Genomic DNA, 19,530 nt, shown 5'->3' with positions numbered 1-19,530 from the left:
AGTCTTTACTTATATAAGCATTACAATACCATCACCATGTTCAAGATGAACCCACACCGTGAAACTGTGACCCAAAACATTTCTGACCCTATGTATCATTATTTCCCTCCTCGTACCTTGGCTCTTCTGACTCTAGGCCCCAGGATGTGTCACTGCTCTGCTAAGTTTCTCTACCCAAAATGTTCCATCTCTGTATGATTGCACCCTACTCATCCTTTAAGTCCCAACAGAAGTTCTGTTTTCCCCATGAAATCTTTGTTCATCCAATGCCACTATCACCCCTCTGAACCCTCCTTTCTCTAATACTCCCATAGCATTTAACCTAAATCACTCTGGGAGATGTCTATTTTACATTTTGGTTATTTACATAACCAAAATCACTCTGACAGATGCATATGGTGTCTCTGACCCACTGGTCTGCAAGGTTTGGGAGGGCAGGCCCTGAGTTGAATTGATCTTGAATAGCCTTCCCATTATTTAGCAGAGTGCCTTCAAGCAGCAAGGGTTCAATAAAGATTTATTGTGCTTGGTAGTGTGTTTGCCCTCTCCACCTTTCTCCACCTGTTCGGTGTCCCAGGAAGCTGACGCGTTAGGTTTGGCCAAAGGGAAGGAGGCAGGGAGAAAGGTGAGGTTGGGGCATTCATTCTCCAGATTTCTTCCAGTGGCTACGAGAGGTCCTTCCCTGTATCAAAAGTCACAGCTTTATGACATGATATTATACATGGAAAATCCGATAGACTCCACCAAAAGTCTGCTAGAACTGATACATGAATTCAGCAAAGTTGCAGGATACAAAATCAATGTGCAGAAATCAGTTGCATTCTTATACACTAACAATGAAGCAACAGAAAGACAAATGAAGAAACTGATCCCATTCACAATTGCACCAAGAAGCATAAAATACCTAGGAATAAATCTAACCAAAGATGTAAAAGATCTGTATGCTGAAAACTATAGAAAGCTTATGCAGGTAATTGAAGAAGATATAAAGAAATGGAAAGACATTCCCTGCTCATGGATTGGAAGAATAAATATTGTCAAAATGTCAATACTACCCAAAGCTATCTACACATTCAATGCAATCCCAATCAAAATTGCACCAGCATTCTTCTCGAAACTAGAACAAGCAATCCTAAAATTCATATGGAACCACAAAAGGCCCCGAATAGCCAAAGTAATTTTGAAGAAGAAGACCAAAGCAGGAGGCATCACAATCCCAGACTTTAGCCTCTACTACAAAGCTGTCATCATCAAGTCAGCATGGTATTGGCATAAAAACAGACACATAGACCAGTGGAATAGAATAGAAACCCCAGAACTAGACCCACAAACGTATGGCCAACTCATTTTTGACAAAGCAGGAAAGAACATCCAATGGAAAAAAGACAGTCTCTTTAACAAATGGTGCTGGGAGAACTGGACAGCAACATGCAGAAGGTTGAAACTAGACCACTTTCTCACACCATTCACAAAAATAAACTCAAAATGGATAAAGGACCTGAATGTGAGACAGGAAACCATCAAAACCTTAGAGGAGAAAGCAGGAAAAGACCTCTCTGACCTCAGACGTAGCAATCTCTTACTCGGCACATCCCCAAAGGCAAGGGAATTAAAAGCAAAAGTGAATTACTGGGACCTTATGAAGATAAAAAGCTTCTGCACAGCAAAGGAAACAACCAACAAAACTAAAAGGCAACCAACGGAATGGGAAAAGATATTTGCAAATGACACATCGGACAAAGGGCTAGTATCCAAAATCTATAAAGAGCTCATCAAACTCCACACCCGAAAAACAAATAACCCAGTGAAGAAATGGGCAGAAAACATGAATAGACACTTCTCTAAAGAAGACATCCAGATGGCCAACAGGCACATGAAAAGATGTTCAACGTCGCTCCTTATCAGGGAAATACAAATCAAAACCACACTCAGATATCACCTCACGCCAGTCAGAGTGGCCAAAATGAAGAAATCAGGAGACTATAGATGCTGGAGAGGATGTGGAGAAACAGGAACCCTCTTGCACTGTTGGTGGGAATGCAAATTGGTGCAGCCGCTCTGGAAAGCAGTGTGGAGGTTCCTCAGAAAATTAAAAATAGACCTACCCTATGACCCAGCAATAGCACTGCTAGGAATTTATCCAAGGGATACAGGAGTACTGATGCATAGGGGCACCTGTACCCCAATGTTTATAGCGGCACTCTCAACAATAGCCAAATTATGGAAAGAGCCTAAATGTCCATCAACTGATGAATGGATAAAGAAATTGTGGTTTATATACACAATGGAATACTACGTGGCAATGAGAAAAAATGAAATAGGGCCTTTTGTAGCAACATGGATGGAACTGGAGAGTGTGATGCTAAGTGAAATAAGCCATACAGAGAAAGACAGATACCATATGGTTTCACTCTTATGTGGATCCTGAGAAACATAACAGAAACCCATGGGGGAGGGGAAGGAAAAAAAAAAAAAAAAAAAAGAGGTTAGAGTGGGAGAGAGCCAAAGCATAAGAGACTGTTAAAAACTGAGAACAAACTGAGGGTTGATGGGGGGTGGGAGGGAGGGCAGGGTGGGTGATGGGTATTGAGGAGGGCACCTTTTGGGATGAGCACTGGGTGTTGTATGGAAACCAATTTGACAGTAAATTTCATATATTAAAAAAAAAAAAAAAGTCACAGCTTTTTTTTTTTTTTATGTTTATTTATTTTTGAGAGAGAGAGAGAGAGCGAGCATGAGTGGGGGAGCGGCAGAGAGAGAGGTGAGACACAGAATCCGAAGCAGGCTCCAGGCTCTGAGCTGTCAGCACAGATCCTGACATGGGGCTCCAACTCACGAACCGTGAGAGCATGACCTGAGCCGAAATCAAGCACTCAACCGACTGAGCCACCCAGGCGCCCCAAAGATCACAGCTTTTAAGGCAGTGCTCTTCCTTTTTAGGCTCAGAGATGTAATGACCCCAGTCCTAATACCTGAGACACTGCAGCATCCTCATGGTGTTCCTATACTCGGTCAGAGCTGGGGTGCTAGTTGAAATAGGGGAGTTATTAGTAAGAAATAAAGGACTTCAGTGTGTCAGCAAAACAGTTTGAACCAGAGTTCTGTACAACAGAAATAGAACGTGGCTGCTTGTTTGTCATAGCCAAGGCCAAACGCACTAAGGAATTAGCACATCTGTCTTAAATTTCTTACCTGAGAGCCTGATTAAAATGGCCCCTGCTTCCTTTGTCAGCAGTATATCATGAGTTCTTGTAATGAATAAATGACAAAAATAGTCAATACTTAATATAGCACTGTATTATGTGCCAGACTCTGGTCTGAGCACCTGACTGAACAATGCTTTGGATATTCATAACAATCCAATAAGGGAGGTACTCTTATTGTTCCTATTTTGCAGATGAGAATCTGAGGCCCAGAGAGGTTAACGAACTGGCTTAACATCACAGTTGATACTTGACAGGCCAGGAATCGAAGACAGACAGTTTGGTTCCAGAGTCAGCAATTCTGATCATATTGTGTGTGAGGGTAGGGTTTCAAAAAATTTGGGGGGAATACAAGCATCCATCCATGACAGCAGGTGAGTCTGATGCACAACGGGAATTAAGAACCACTGTATTCTGTGTAGTGTTTGCACAGATAAAGAAACATTTTTCTTTTTTAAAAATAATTTTTTAATGTTTATTTATCTTTGAGAGAGATGGAGAGACAGAGCCTGAATGGGGTAGGGGCAGAGAGAAGGAGAAGGACACAGAATCTGAAGCAGGCTCCAGACTCTGAGCTGTCAGCACAGAGCCCCATCCGGGGCTCAAACTCACAAACTGTGAGATCATGACCTGAGCCGAAGTTTTACGCTCACCCGACTGAGCCACCCAGCTTCCCCGAAACATTTCTTCACTACACAGATGTTATACAAAATGTTCGCTGAAAGATTCAATAGACGTATACAAAATAAATATGGACATGTTTCCATTGTATCACATACTCTGTCGTCCTATTTCAAGTATTTCCAGAACACATTCTCACAGCCATTGCTTAAAACAGTTCTGTGATAGAAGAATCAGACTGGCTGAGAGGGAAGATGGTAATTCTATCCAGAGGGAGTGCATATATCCATTGATGGAGGGTTTGGTATCTTTGTGTACCCTGTCCTCTCTGGATACCGGTATCATGATCTTCCATATTCAGAACTTCTTACTGATTGCGCAGGCACACACACGAGGCTATGGGATCTGCCTTGTGACTCACAGCAGGCTCTTCATGGTTTGTTCCTTGCTTGGTCATTCTTGGCAGGATCTGTCACTGTTTGCAGCTTTGCCTCTTTCTCTCATGGCCTGCCTGGAGGTTTGGCTTAAAATAACATAACTTTGGCAAAATGTATTGATCAGTCTGCCCGGGGGTCTCCCAGCCTTTCCTGTTTAGGAGTTAATTTTGATGTTTCTGAAACTTGCGTTCATCACCCCACCCCAAGACTGGGGACAGAGAGAATGGGGAACATGACAGAGAGAGTCACTCCTTACCAAGAGGAGAGCCTGACCGTACTGTCGCCTGAATCAGGTAGCTGCCTGCCTTATGGTATCCTTTCAAGATTTGCCACACACCCAAGAGGGAGGGTGGAGCTGATAAGCACAGCTGAGGAAGTGCCAATGACTTTAAGGTAGGAAAATGGAAATCATCCAAAATTCAACACAGACCAAAAAGAGTGATAAAACAGGAGAGCATTCAAGATCTGTGAAACAACATTGAACACTCTGACATTAGGTGTAAATACATATCCAGAAGGAGAGGAGAGAAGGAGAGAGGGTGGGAGAGAGGGAGAGAGAGAGAGGGAGGGAGGGAGAGACATATCAGGGAAAAAGAATCATTTAAAGAGATAATGGCTCAAGCTTTCTGAAATTATTGAAAGACAACAAACCACAATGCCTGAAAAGCAGAGACAATTCTGAACTCTGAGCAGGATAAACACACACACACACACACACACACACACACACACACACGAACATCATAGTCAAACTGCTAAAAACCAAAAATAAAGAGAAAGACTTTAAGGCAACCAGAGGGGGAAAATTTATTACTTACAAAGTAGAGCAGAGAAGAGCGACAGCGTCTTTTTCAGAAATCGTGTTACCACAGTAGAGCATCATCTTAATAATCGTGCTGAAAGATAAAAACTGCTCATCCATTGGAGGGGATTTTCGAAAATGAAGGCGAGCACTGTCTACACGGGTAGAGACTGCTTTCGACATTTACATGAAACCACTAAAACTTGGCAACCCTTGCCACATTGTACTGCATGATGTATACTTCTCTACTTGTACCCTGTTCTGTATTGTGGGATCTACTCAGAGATAGGGACCTTTTATTCATTTTTTTCTCTGTAGCCACATATAGCACCCAACACCCAGAATGTGTTCAACAAGTGTTTCTTTTTTTTTTAATTTTTTTTTAACGTTTATTTATTTTTTTGAGACAGAGAGAGACAGAGCATGAACGGGGGAGGGTCAGAGAGAGGGAGACACAGAATCTGAAACAGGTTCCAGGCTCTGAGCTGTCAGCACAGAGCCCCACGCGGGGCTCGAACTCACGGACCGTGAGATCATGACCTGAGCCGAAGTCGGCCGCTCAACCGACTGAGCCACCCAGGCGCCCCCAACAAGTGTTTCTTATTGACCAAATCAATTTAAATTTGAGTCATAAGGCAGATAATTTAAATAATTCTTATTAAACAAGTATTTCCAGTGTCTACCATGTGCAAAGCATCATCTGTTAAATTGGAAGTTAAAACGATTTACTGAACCACTCTCATATTTTTTGAGTATGAATAACGGCTTCCCATATTCACTATCATTCCTCCTCCTCCTCCTAACGCTATGTTATGCCCATTTTATGCATAGCATTGTACAGTGTGATCTAGGGACAAAGAGAGATATAAAAGGCAGGGTCTCCTTCTGTCAGTTTAAGAATACAGGAGATCTTGAAGGGAAGTTAAGATGACAGAGTTAAGATGGGCTTGTCTTGTCCCTTGAACACAGCTACATGACCAACAAAGCGTTTAGAACTCCTCGGAAGTCGATCGGAGGATTAACAGAACAATCTGCATAATTTGAGGGAGAGAACACAGCAGGTACCTGGTGCCGTGAGGTGAGTGGGGGAGGGGTAGAGAGAGGGAAGAGAGGGAGAGAGAGAGAGAGAGAGAGAGAGAGAGAGAGAGAGAGAGAGAGATTGGATTCCTAGCAGGACTCTTCCTTGAAAGTGTGGAGTCCCACGCATGGCTCAAACTTAGGAACCGTGAGATCATGACCTGAGCCAAAATCAAGAGTGGACACTTAACCAACTGAGCCACCCAGGCAAAACTTATATATCGTGATTGTGTATGCGTCTAGGTATACACGCATACATATATGCAAGTGTAAGTGTTCTTGGTATAAATCATACATTTTTAGTTTTACTGCATAAGTGATATAAAATTGAAAATAGCTATACACTCATACTAATGCACGACTACTACTTTAAGTAACCTCCAGAATCATACTTTCATTCAGTTATTTGCATTCATATAGTTTTTAACTTTGTTCCGAGTGATGTGCCATGCTAATGTTGGATATTAGTATTAACAAGCCTAGAAGGTAAATTTTCCTTTGGATTAAAAACATACAAAGCAAATAATTTGTATTGTTAAGTTATACATGCCTATATGTATACTGATATACATTATAAACATGATATTAAAACGTTAAAACCTTTAAAACTAAATAAGAAGTATGTTTTATCTTATGTTGAAAGATGTCACAGAACAATACAATAAATGCTCATATAGCCTAACCTAGATTCATCAAATGATATTTTGCCACACTTGATCTCCTTCTCTCTCTCTCTTTCTCTTTTCCTCTTTCTGTCTACACACACACACACACACACACACACACACACACACTCCTTTTACTCAGCCATCCAAATATTAGGCTACATACATGAGGACACTTTACCCCTAAAAAGTCCTTAAGAACAGGGGAATGGGGCACCTGGGTGGCTCAGTCGGTTGAGCCTCCGACTTTGGCTCAGGTCATGATCTCACGGTTCGTGGGTTCCAGCCCCGCGTTGGGCTCTGGGCTGACAGCTGGGAGCCTGGAGCCTGCTTCGGATTATGTTTCCCTCTCTCTCTGCCCCTCCCCCGCTCGTGCTCTGTCTCTGTCTCTCTCTCAAAAATAAATAAACATTAAAAAAATAAAAAACAAGAACAGGGGATTCTGCTACACAACTATACCACTACTCCACACCTAAGAAAATCACTATTAGTTTGATAACCACATCCAACATGCAGTTCATATCCAAACTTCCTAAATTGTTTCATCATATCCTTTTTTTACTAGTTGTTCTTTTTTTTCAATCCAGGATCCAATCAGTGTTGATATACTGATTTGGCTCTTATGTCTGTTCATTCAGACTCCCCCAGTTTTCATCTGGACCAGTGCTTCCTCTATGTATAATATTAAATCCTTGGAAGAGTTCTGAAGAACACTCCATATTCCAGATTTGTCTGTTTCCTTGCGTTAAGGTTCAGGTTGAACATTTCTGGCATGAACACACTGCAGGTGATGCAAAATATCTCCTGCCACATATCAGGAGGCAGGACATCAGGCCACCCCACTAGTGGCATTGCCAAGCTTGAACACTTGGTTAATGTGGTGATCTCTCCATTATAAAAGCAAATTTTGTCCTTTGTAATCAAGAAGTCATCTGTGGGTGGATACTTTAAAACTGAGAGACTCTCCTGTGCCCTAAGAACCTTTAAACTATTGTTTAAAAATCTATTCCTGATGATCATTACATTTTGGGTTACAAAATGATAATTTTTCATATTCTACCAGTCCTGTATTTACTAGTAGATGAAGTGTTCTTTATAAATAAATGACAAAATTTTAACAACTAAACAAAATGACGGGGTGCCTGGGTGGCTCAGTCAGTTGAGCGTCCGACTTCGGCTCAGGTCATGATCTCACGGTTCGTGGGTTCGAGCCCCGCGTAGGGCTCTGTGCTGACAGATCGGAGCCTGGAGCCTGCTTCAGATTCTGTGTCTCCCTCTCTCTGCCCCTCCCCCGCTCATGTTCTGTTTTTCTCTCTCTCTGTCAAAAAGAAATAAACATTAAAAAATTAAAAAACCCACAAAACTAAACAAAATGATAAAAAATGTCACCGCCAGGCCTTAGTACCACTGAAATTCTAATCCCAGCTGCTCAACTAGTCTCTCCAAGTTAAAAGGTAGATGATGGCATCCAAAAGTACCCGGGATCCTCAGTACTCAGTGCATTTCAGTGATTCACCCTGAGGTAAGTTGATAACATTCACACATCAGGCTGAGTGTTACTGCGTTTAGGGAGCCTTCCTCATTAATCCCAGGTGGACACAGTCTCTCTCCTTGGTGCCCAAGGTGTGCCCTGTACTAACGTCCATCAGAAAGCATCTCTGATACTTCACTGCACATTAATGTTGTTATGGTTATTTCCTTCCTCTGGATAAACTCAGGGAGGAGGAGGACCCTGTTTTATTGATCTCCTTACCCATAGCACCTAGGACAATGCTGAGTGTCACACACTTAATTTACATCATCTAACAAAGCTCCTGAGAAGTAAGTAGGGCACACGTCACCTACTTGTTTTACAGAGAAGGGAAACCTTCTCTGTAAAACAAGTAAGTGAGAGGGAGGAAGTGAGAGGGAGGAATGAATAGGTGAAACACAGAGGATTTTTAGGACAGTGAGGCCATTCTGTATTACACTATAATTTAATGTTGGGTATATTTCATTATACATTTGCCAAAATCCATAGAATTTACACAAAGAATAAACCCTCACGTAAACTATAGACGTTAGTGAATAATGATGAATCAGTATTGGCTCCTCAGTTGTAGCAAATGTACCAAACTGATGCAAAATGTTAATAATGGGGAAAAATGGAAGAGAATAAGGGGGCATATGGGGGACTCTATGTACTTTCTCCTCATTTTCTCTAAACCTAAACTGTTTAAAACAATAGAGTGTATTAGTTCTTAAATATATGTTCTTAAATCTGGTTTTACTGGGCTTCTCAGTTAACTTCTTATGTAAACTTACCCCTAATGAACTGCATTGCTTCAAGAGAATTGATGACAGGAGAGATCATATTCCACAACAGAACTAAACTAGGGGGAGTATCCTTCTCAGTAAGGTGTAGGGTGCGTTACCAGAGACATACCCGTGGCTTCAAGTACTTCCTAAGTTAAACATGGGTAGGTTTATGCAACAGGGAAACCCAGATTGTCTTGCCCTGAGAAGTACTGACACAAGAAAATATTTCCATGGCTTTAGATTGGGTGAACTTGCTCTTCAAGCAAAGTTTCTTCTTCTTCTTCTTCTTCTTTTTTTTTTTAATTAAAAAAAATGTTTATTTATTTCTGAGAGAGATGAACAAAGTACGAGCAGGGGAGGGGCAGAGACAGAGGGAGATACAGAATCTGAATCAGGCTTCAGGCTCTGAGCTGTCAGCACAGAGCCTGACATGGGGCTCTAACTCATGAACTGCGAGATCATGACCTGAGCCAAAGTTGGCTACTCAACCGACTGAGCCCCTCAGGCGCCCCCCCCCCCCCAAGTTTCATCTTCTGACAGCACCATCTAGCAGCAGGGATGGCACAAGGTACCCTGCAGTGGCAGTGGCAGTCACAAAAATCCACATTGGCCTGGAGCTCAGGTCAGGAGTTGTCACGGACAGGGCCTTCAGGGTCTCCCACATTAGCTGGTTGTGGGCAGCAAAGGTGACACGCTTGGAAACTAGGGCATTGTTAGGCCATTAGCTTATTTCACTATTTTTTTCCTTTCAAAGCTTAGTTGAGTCATGAATATTATGAGTGGAAATTAGAAAGAGAGGAGGAAATGTCATGGAGGGAGGTTTTGTGTACGCTTTGAAAAAAGTTACACACACACACACACACACACACACACACACACCTGCCTATAGGATTTTGAACTATAGAACATAGTTCAAGACCTCTGGAGATTAGAAGGCACGAGTGTAAGGAGGTGGAGTGGGTCATTGGCTCTGAAAAAAGGACTAGAAAGACATAGGAGGACCCTATTAACAAAGTTTTGTGTTTCGTGGTTGTTTTGTTTTGTTTTGTTTTTCGGTGGCAGAAAAGTGGGGGGTGGGGAGATGGGGGTGGGGACACAATGAGATTTTAAGATGGAAATAAACCCATCTCTCTCTCCCCCAGATCCCATATGCAATTTCTATGCCTAAAGCATATAAGAGTTTCTCCTAAGAATGGACCTGCTGGATCACAGGACATGCAAATCCTCAAATTTACTAAACAAGATCAGATTGTTTCAATTTTGTTTCTCGTAGTCTCTAGTGTGCTTTATCATATTCTTTGCGGTGTATTTTAAAGACCAGAGGTTTTGAGTAAAGTCCGATTAATCAATTCTTTAATACTCTTAATTTAATTCTTTTTTGTGTCCTAAGAAATCTTTGCGTGTCCTAAATATTTTCTTCTAGGAGTTTTGTAGTTTTTACTTTTCATTAGGTTTCTGATCAATACAAGTTAAGTTTTTGGGGTGCGGTAAAGTATTACAAATCAAAATTCATTTTCTTCAATACGGCTGGCATCTTTCATCCAGTTATTTTAGTATTATGTGTTCAAATGCCAAACCAAAACAAAACACTGTTCGTTCCTAATGGATTACTTTGGTATCTTTGTGAAAAATTAATTGTCCATATGTTTGTGGATGCAGCTCTAGTCTCTTATTCTCTTTTATTGTTCTGTGTATCTATTCTGTTTTGTTTTGTGTTTTAGTTTTTTTTTTAAATTTATTTTGAGAGAGACAGAGACAGTGCAAGAGGCGGAGGGGCAGAGAGAGAAGAGAGAGAGAATCCCACTGTCAGCACAGAGCCCACTGTGGGGCTGGAACCCACGAAACTGCAAGATCATTACCTGAGCCAAAACCAAGAGCTGAATGCTTAACCAACTGAGCCACCCCGGCACCACTCTTTTCTTATATCAATACCTCACCTTTGTCATTACTGTAGCTTGATAACAATCTGGAAATTAGGTAGTGTAAATTCTCCAAAGCTTTATTGTTCTCTGTCATCATGGTCATGGGCAGTGTTCCATGAGTGTGAAAATAAAAGATATAAACTTTGTTCCAAGGGAACTGGATTCTCTCTCCCCTCTTCTGTGCTATTATTGTCTTATAGGTCATAATTATTTCTTTGTACATTTTATGTCTTTTAAAGAAGAGAAGAAAGGACAGACATAGAGTCTTTTATATTAATTCACATATTTACCATTTCTGATGCTCACTTCTGTCTGTGGATTTTAGTTAACTGTCTGATCTCATTTCCTTGCTCCAATATATCTCCAGTGCCCACTCTCATTTTTTTCTGCTATGATTGTCATAATATTTGGTCTTTATGTCATTTTTATAATTATTGGCTTATCCAATTATCTTTTAATCATTAAAAGAAGAGAAAAAATGAATATTTATACTGCCCTTTATATTTACCTATGTAATTACCAGTGTTCTTTATACATATGGATTTGACTGACTATATGGTGTTACTCCTTTCAGTCTGAAGGACTTAGAATTTCTTGTAATGCGGGTCTGCTAGCAAAAAGTTTGCTCAGTCTTTGTTCATCTGGGAATGCATTATTTCACCTTCATTTTTGAAACACGGTTTTGCTGGTTAGGACTGGGATTAAGGTGAGGCAAGTGCGTCACTCACCTTGGGCACAAAATTTAAGGGAAACCAAAAGTCTCAGGAATCAAGAAAAATATTCTGATGCAATATTTTAAAACCAAAATTGGTGCAGTAAAATCCACGATGAGCAAAATGTCAAAATTTCAAACAAAAGCAAGATGAGTATTACGGATTTTTCATTTCGCCTCAGGCTCCCATATAGTTTGGCACGACACCTGCTGGCACAGATTTTTTACTCCTAGAAATTTAAATATGTAATGCCACTGCCTTTTGGTCACCACTATTTCTAATGAGAAGTCAACTGTTAATATCAATGTGGTTTCCTTGTACATAATTAGTTGTTTTCCTCTTGCTGTTTTCAAGGTTTTCTCCTTGCCTTTGGCTTCAACAACTTGATTATGATATCTCTAGATGTGGATATCTTTCTGTTTATCCCATTTGGAGTTCTTCAGGCTTCTTGGATATGGAATGATTTGCATCAAATCTGAGAAATTTTTGGCTATTATTTCCTCCAAAATTTTGGGTTTTTTCCTCTCTTCTCTCCTTCTGGGACTCCCATTACACATATGGGGGTATGTTTAATATGTTCACAGGTCTCAGAGGCTCTGTCATTTTTCTTTATTCTTTTTTCTAACCTTTCTTCAGATTGGATCATTTCTATTGATCTAACTCCAAATTTCCTGCTTCTTTTTCTCTGCCCGCTCATATTTGCTTTTGAACAGCCCTCTCCCTGCCCGCCCCACCCCCCGCCCCCAGGAAATTGATGTCTCTGACTAGTTGTTTGTTTGTTTTAATTTTTTTTTATTTTTAAATCTGGCTTCCTAGAATTTCCCTGGATCAGCATAACTCTCAGCCAATAACAGGTCAGAGGTTTGCTTTGAGGCTTCTACTCTTTGCCATTGGCCCTATATGTGGCTTGGGGAATGCTTTGAAACTACAGGCAGTTTACAAGTCTGCCCCAGATTTTACTTTCTGCCTGCACAAGGCCCCGTGTTCAGCCAATGACAGATAGCCTTCTCCAGTCTTTCTAGTGTGTAAGCATGTCCTTGTGTATGAATGCAATCTTCCTGAGCCCTAGAAATACATGTGAGCTTACCAAGACCCACTATTCTATTTCATTTTCCAGATTTCCTTGTTAAATTTCTTGCTGTTCTGCTAATCTGTTACTTGTTCCAACTAGTGTGATCTCAGGCTAACTGCAATGTTCGCTTCCCTGCATATTTGCCAGAGATCATTATTATTATCATCAATACCACTGGGCATGTGTTTTTTTGCATTCTGTTTCAGATCAATCAGTCTGCTCAGGCACTGAGGCTGCCCATCTTCACAACCTGTTCTGCCCTGGTAGAACTCTGTGCCACGAAGCGGATGGGACATGGGATACAGAAAGGATGCAGCCTCAGCCTAAAACTTCACAGATTCCCACTTCCGGTACAGTGGTTCAGTAATTTTTGTTGAATCTATGCTTCTCAAATTGTTATATAACTGTGGTGAATTTCCATAGTTTTGAAATCATTATGTTTGAAAAATTGTATCTAGTTTTTAACATTACTCTTTGAGGCAAGTATGTGCTAAGGTTGTCTCTGAGAGGAGAGAATCTTCTTTCTGGCCATTCTGGAAGTCCTCTGCAAGGACTTCCTTAAAGCCACACAGCATCACTTCTGCCTCATTCTATTGGTCAAGGTGAATCACAAGGCCAGCCATGTTAAGAAGTTGGAAACATAAGCCCTACCTCTTGTTGGGAAATCTGACATAAAGTTGCAACGCTAATAGGCAAGCATAGAGGTACAGGAGAACTGTTGCAATCATCTTGCCAGCAATCGCTCACAGTGTGAAAAGATATAGACTGAAAATAGAGAGAGAAGCAGAGATGTGTATATGGATACAGATATGGATTTAAACATAGTATACCTTTATATCATTATAACTTCCTTATCCTTACCTAAATACATTGTGAAAAGCAAAAGGCATGCTAAACAAGAAACAGAAATAAAAGGAGTCATTGAAAGCAAAACCTCTATTTTAGATCTAGTTTATAATGAAAGTCTTCGCAGTGCCCAAATTAAAGTAAATTTAAATAAAACAGCTTGAGAAAAAAATAATGTGTGCTTGTGAAGGGACATTAATCACCAAAAGTTCATATTCTGATTCACCAGCACAGTTGGCTATATCACAGGCCTAATGAGGCAAAATTGTGAAAGTTTCCTGTGCAGACAGAATCTATTTCATTCTCCCTCATAACAGCCTGATGGGGTAGGTAAGTATTACTAATGAGAAAACCGACTATTAATTTGCTGACATAGCTGACAAGCAGCGGAAGCAAGATTTAAACCCAGACAGCCTGTTTCTCCAGTCTGTGCCGCATTCCAAACAGTATTTTCCCACAACCCACTCTTTGGATTCCTTCAGGCCCATTCAAAGTCCTCTAGTTATATCTAGGAATTTGCAAGCATGTGACCCGTGCAGATAGGACTTTCAGCTGCTGAGTCATAGCCACCATTTTCTCTAACATTCCTACTCTGTTCTGGTCCCCATGGTTACGGCCCTTCAATCAGCCAAGCCTCAGGAAGGCACTGGCTGTTGATGGTGTAGTACTCTACTGCTCACCCTCTTGTGCCATTGGTCCTTATGCCCAGTTGCAGGTACAGCCACTAACACCTAGCGGGGTCGGTGCCGCCATCCCTGGCAAAATCTTCTGTTGCTGGCAGACGTCCCACCCTGTCAGCAAGAGTGCTGAACTGGGTCAGGCCTCTCTGTCTCTCTGTCACTGCATGGCCTCAGCCAAAAGTCAAGGTGGGCAACCTGAGTCAAACAACAGACACAGCTGTCTTCAGAAATCAACCTTCTCTTGATGTTGAGTACTGGGCTAGAATATACTTGAGGGCTCTCTCTTCCCTTACGATGACTTTTGCTTCAAGAGGTCATTCAATCCAGGGGCACCTGGGTAGCTCAGTTGGTTAAGTGTCTGACTTTGGCTCAGGTTATGATCTCACACAGAGCCCTGCATCGGGCTCTGTGCTGACAGCCCAGAGCCTGTAGCCTGCTTCGGATTCTATTTCGCTTTCTCTCTGCCCCTCCCCTGCTCACACTGTCTCTGTCTCTTTCAAAAATAAATAAGCATTAAAAAAAAAAATGTTTTAAAAGAGGTCATTCAATCCAGATGTAAATAGACTCTTGGTGTCTCTGCATCACCAGTCCTCAGTCTCTTGACTTATTGAGATAAGTTTGAGAAATTCCCTTAAGTTCTATTAAATGTAAGCTGAGATCCCCACAAAAATGTTATTTTAAGAACCGAGTGCTGTTTGGCACTGGTCCCTAGATGTGGCTATGTAGACTGGGCAATACATTGACATCAAACTCATGTAACTAGCACTATTATCCATATTACATGAATAACAACAGATTTGAAAAGTATTTTTCTGGTGGTTCTGATTCTGATAAATGATATTTTCATATACAGGGGAAAGAATGGCTTTCACAAGAAATCGTGGGCTGACTTTCACCTTGATACTCTAAAAAAGTTTATTTTGGTATTGAAGCTTGCAATACTTCATTAGGGAGTGCTGCCTGTTTAGTACAATTTCCTGCTTCTGTATGATTTTCAGTATGCTATTTTTTCTAGAGCAGTAAGGAATAATCTCTTGGAATAGTTTGTATTAACATTTTAAAGTAAAGCAAATTAACAAGTATAATTATGATTTTTGTTTTGGTTTCTTGGTCATATTCCCATGAGTGAATCAAAGCTGTTTCCCTTCACTTTTCATTTTTATTTTTCCTAATATTACATCCACTTTTTACTTAGTACATTAGGGTTGAATCTTAGTAAGTGGCCAAAAGAATTGAATATACTTCATGTCATTGTTTGTTTTTACCTATTAAGAAATTTACTAATGAGTAGGCTCTCACCCTATTGAGGATGACAAGAAAAGCATGGAAAATTGAGTACTTAGTTTTCCTTTAAATCTGAAATGCTCATTTGTCTGATTTTTTTATGTTTAATTTTTTTTATTTCTACTTTTATTTTTTATTTTATTTTTTTACAATTTACATCCAATTAGTTAGCACATAGTGCGACAATGATTTCAGGAGTAGATTCCTTAATGCCCCTTACCCATTTAGCCCATCTCCCCTCCCACAACCCTTCCAGCAACCCTCAGTTTGTTCTCCATATTTATGAGTCTCTTCTGTTTTGTACCCCTCCCTGTTTTTATGTTATTTTTGTTTCCTTTCCCTTATGTTCATCTGTTTTGTCTCTTAAAGTCCTCATATGAGTGAAGTCATATGAGTTTTGTCTTTCTCTGACTCACTAATTTCACTTAGCATAATACTCTCCAGTTCCATCCATGTAGTTGCAAATGGCAAGATGGCATTCTTTTTGATCGCTGAGTAATACTCCATTGTATATATATATATACCACATCTTCTTTATCCATTCATCCATCCATGGACATTTGGGCTCTTTCCATACTTTGGCTATTGTTGATAGTGCTGCTATAAACATGGGGGTGCATGTGTCCCTTCGAAACGGCACACTTGTATCCCTTGGATAAATGCCTAGTAGTGCAATTTCTGGGTCATAGGGTAATTCTATTTTTAGTTTTTTGAGGAACCTCCATACTGTTTTCCAGAGTGGCTGCACCAGCTTGCATTCCCACCAACATTGCAAAAGAGATCCTCTTTCTCCGCATCCTCGCCAACATCTGTTGTTGCCTGAGTTGTTAATGTTAGCCATTCTGACAAGTGTAAGGTGGTCATTTGTCTGATTTTTTAAACATAATCTGTATATGTGGAAATACTAGAAATAGGTAAAGTATATAATTACCTGAGAATTTTATTTTTTTGAATTAACATATTTTAAAAAGTTATTTCCAATTCTGCAGTGTTTTATGATTTGGTTTGAAAGTGTAATAATTCAAGAACACTCACTGAAAAGGTATTTCTTTTAAAAATACAACCCACAAAGAACCAAGACCTATGAATTCTCAAACATAGTATATTTGCTAAGTTAATGTCTTTTTAGTTCTCATGGTCTTAAAATTATTCACTTAGAAAGCCATTCTTTGAGTACAAAAGAAATATTAAGAATGGTATTTTTTAAAATAGTAAAAGGAAGGTATAGTTGATATTTTTGCTTTGGACTATAGAACTATATATAATTATATAAATCATAATTAGGGGATATGGTTTTTTTTTAATTTACAAAATGGTTGGATACAATTTCCATTGTAATGAGGCAGAGGAGACTACATATTCGGAAGGAGATTTACCTGAAAATAACAAACTGTTGGAATTCTTGGGATTTGTGTGCATGGGCAGTTCTGTTCAGATTAGTGCAATCTCTTCCTACCACTCCCTCTTAGTCTCATTTATTTTACGTACACTTTAGGGGAAAACATTTTTCTAGATCTAATGTTTTACATGGCTTTAAATAGTTACAACTACTTTGTGTAATAGGTCCTAAATCATTATATGCAAGTGTAAGCATGTTTATGTGCTTGAACTGTAAGGTTTCGCAAAAGAAAATACAAATAAAGTTTCATCACGTGAAATCTGCAAGTAAGTAATTTTAAATAGGGCAGATTTCCCCAAAATCTCTATTCCAGGACTATTTGTTCTTGTCTTATTTTGGTACATATCTCTAATAATGCTTTAGCAGATAAAGAGATAACAGACACATCTTCGACTTCTCCTCTGCAATTGGAGGGTCTAAGTTTCAATTGCACACATAATAACTACCCCCAGGAGCATTCAAAAACATAACACTCACGCTCACGTTAACAAGAAGATCAATTCTCTTCTATGCTAGGTTCTGCCTTCCTTGGTATATTCCAGAATTTCACAGGATGCTTACTTATTATGAAAGACCAGCCATATTTGCCTTTGGCTTGTTGCTAGAATCAGAACTCAGATTGTTCTGTCTCTGAGAATGACAAGCTCCACAAATGCTGTGAGAAGCTGGGTGTCTAAAACGTGCTATGCTCTTTCTACATGTTAATGGAGTTAAAACCTGTATAGTCTAAGGAAATTCTCCATTAATCCTAGCCAGCATTGGATCGTGTTACTGGTGCCTTCATGGTGGTTGCTGCGATCACCAGAGTCGTTCTTCAAGGTGCAAGAAAGGATAGCCATCATCAAGCCACAAGTATTAGCATTAACACTGGTCTGAGCTTCAAATGTGACAGTTCTTAATGTCACTCAGACTACCGCCCTTTAGATATGAAAGTCCCACACTCCCACCCCATGGAAGTGGATGACTAACCTGGGAGTGGTACTAATGTCTTCCAGCCATAAACCCAAACCTACAGCTCCCCCTGACTACACAGTTGGAGCACAGATCAGCTCACCAATTCTCTTTCTACCTTCATAGAAACTTTTTTTCCCTAGGACCTTCCCTGCCCTTCCCTGACCTAGTCAGAGCACATGGATCCATTAATTTTGGATGGTTTCTACTGTCATGCCTTCAAATTCACTAATCTTTTCTGCTGCAATGCGTGAGCTACCATTAATCTCGTCCAGTGTATTTCTGAATTCAGACATTGTAGTTTTCATCTCTAGAAGTTCAATTTGGCTGTTTTTACTTCCTCCACATCTACTTAACTTTTTGAACGTACAGAATATAGTTATAATAATTGTTTTACTGTTTTTGTCTATTTCTTTTTTAAATTTTTTTTTAATGTTTGTATATTCTTGAAAGAGAGAGAGCAAGTGGGGGAGGAGCAGAGAGAGAGAGGGAGACACAGAATCTGAAGCAGTCTCCAGGCTCCGAGCTCAGCACAGAGCCCGATGCGGGGCTTGAACTCACAAACTGTGAGATCATGACCTGAACCGAAGTTGGATGCTTTACCAGTTGAGCCACCCAGGTGCCCCTTGTCTGCTATTTCTAACATGTATGTCAGTTCTGGTTTTAATTGATAGATTTTTCATCCATCTAAGGTTCCTGTTTCCCACTCCTCTGCATGCCTAGCAATCTTTGACTGGATGCCAGGTGTTGTAAATCATGTTGAGTGCTGGATATTTTTGTATTCCTATCAATATTTTTGAGCTTTGTTCTGGGATATAGTTAAGATAGTAGGAAAACACTTCGATCCTCTGGGTCTTGTTTTTAAGATTTATCAGGTGAGACCAAAGCCATGTTTAGTCTTTGGCTAATTATTTCCCATGGCTCTGACTAAACCCTTCAATCTATCCAATGCCCTGTGCACATAGAGATTTCCCATTTGACTGACACTCAGGAACTATACCCAGCCTATGTGTGCTTGTATTATCCTCTCTGGTTCTTTCCCTTGTCTCTAACAGTTTCCTTACATAGATACACTGAGTATTGTGTCACACAGTCAGGGGGACACACTGTAGATCTCTGGGTTTCCCCACTCCTCTTTGGTACCCTGCCCTGTGACCTCTAGTTGCCTTGGCTTCCTGGATTCTTAGCTCTATCTTTTCAACACCTGGAATCTGTTAGGCTCCCCCTGTGTTCCCCTTCTCTGAACCACGGCCTGGAAACTCACTTTTTCTGGGGAAAAAATGGGCTCATCTAACTTGTTTCCTCTCTTGCAAGGGTAACTATCCTAAGTTGCCTGATGTCTGCTGTCCTGAAAATCATGTATTTCCTTTCTCCCCATTTTTTGTAGTTTCAGATGGAAGCATAAATCCAGTGCCTGTTATTCAGTCTTGGATGAAAGTGTAAATCCACCCAATTTTGAATATCAGGCAGACTTCAAAAATTTTCCATCTTGGAAAGGAAGATCTGAAGAAGTGATGTTTTGAGATTGTCTGAATAAGAGAGAGAGCAATCTTATTAGAA

The 19,530-nt window shown here is 40.3% G+C and overlaps 1 long non-coding RNA gene across 1 annotated transcript in view; it reads right to left on the bottom strand.

Moving 5' to 3' along the window:
- LOC122217041 overlaps window positions 1-17,602 on the bottom strand; it is a 73,986-nt gene extending 56,384 nt beyond the window's left edge. The window contains exon 1 of the long non-coding RNA XR_006201264.1: window positions 17,497-17,602. This is a non-coding gene — a long non-coding RNA (uncharacterized LOC122217041). The remainder of the gene's footprint in view (window positions 1-17,496) is intronic.
- Window positions 17,603-19,530: the final 1,928 nt, after the last annotated feature.

Source organism: Panthera leo, chromosome B1 (assembly GCF_018350215.1).
Source record: "Panthera leo isolate Ple1 chromosome B1, P.leo_Ple1_pat1.1, whole genome shotgun sequence".
Classification (NCBI taxonomy): Eukaryota; Metazoa; Chordata; class Mammalia; order Carnivora; family Felidae; genus Panthera; species Panthera leo.
Note: the sequence above shows the minus strand (reverse complement) of the source record. Positions and strands in the feature narration are given on the sequence as shown.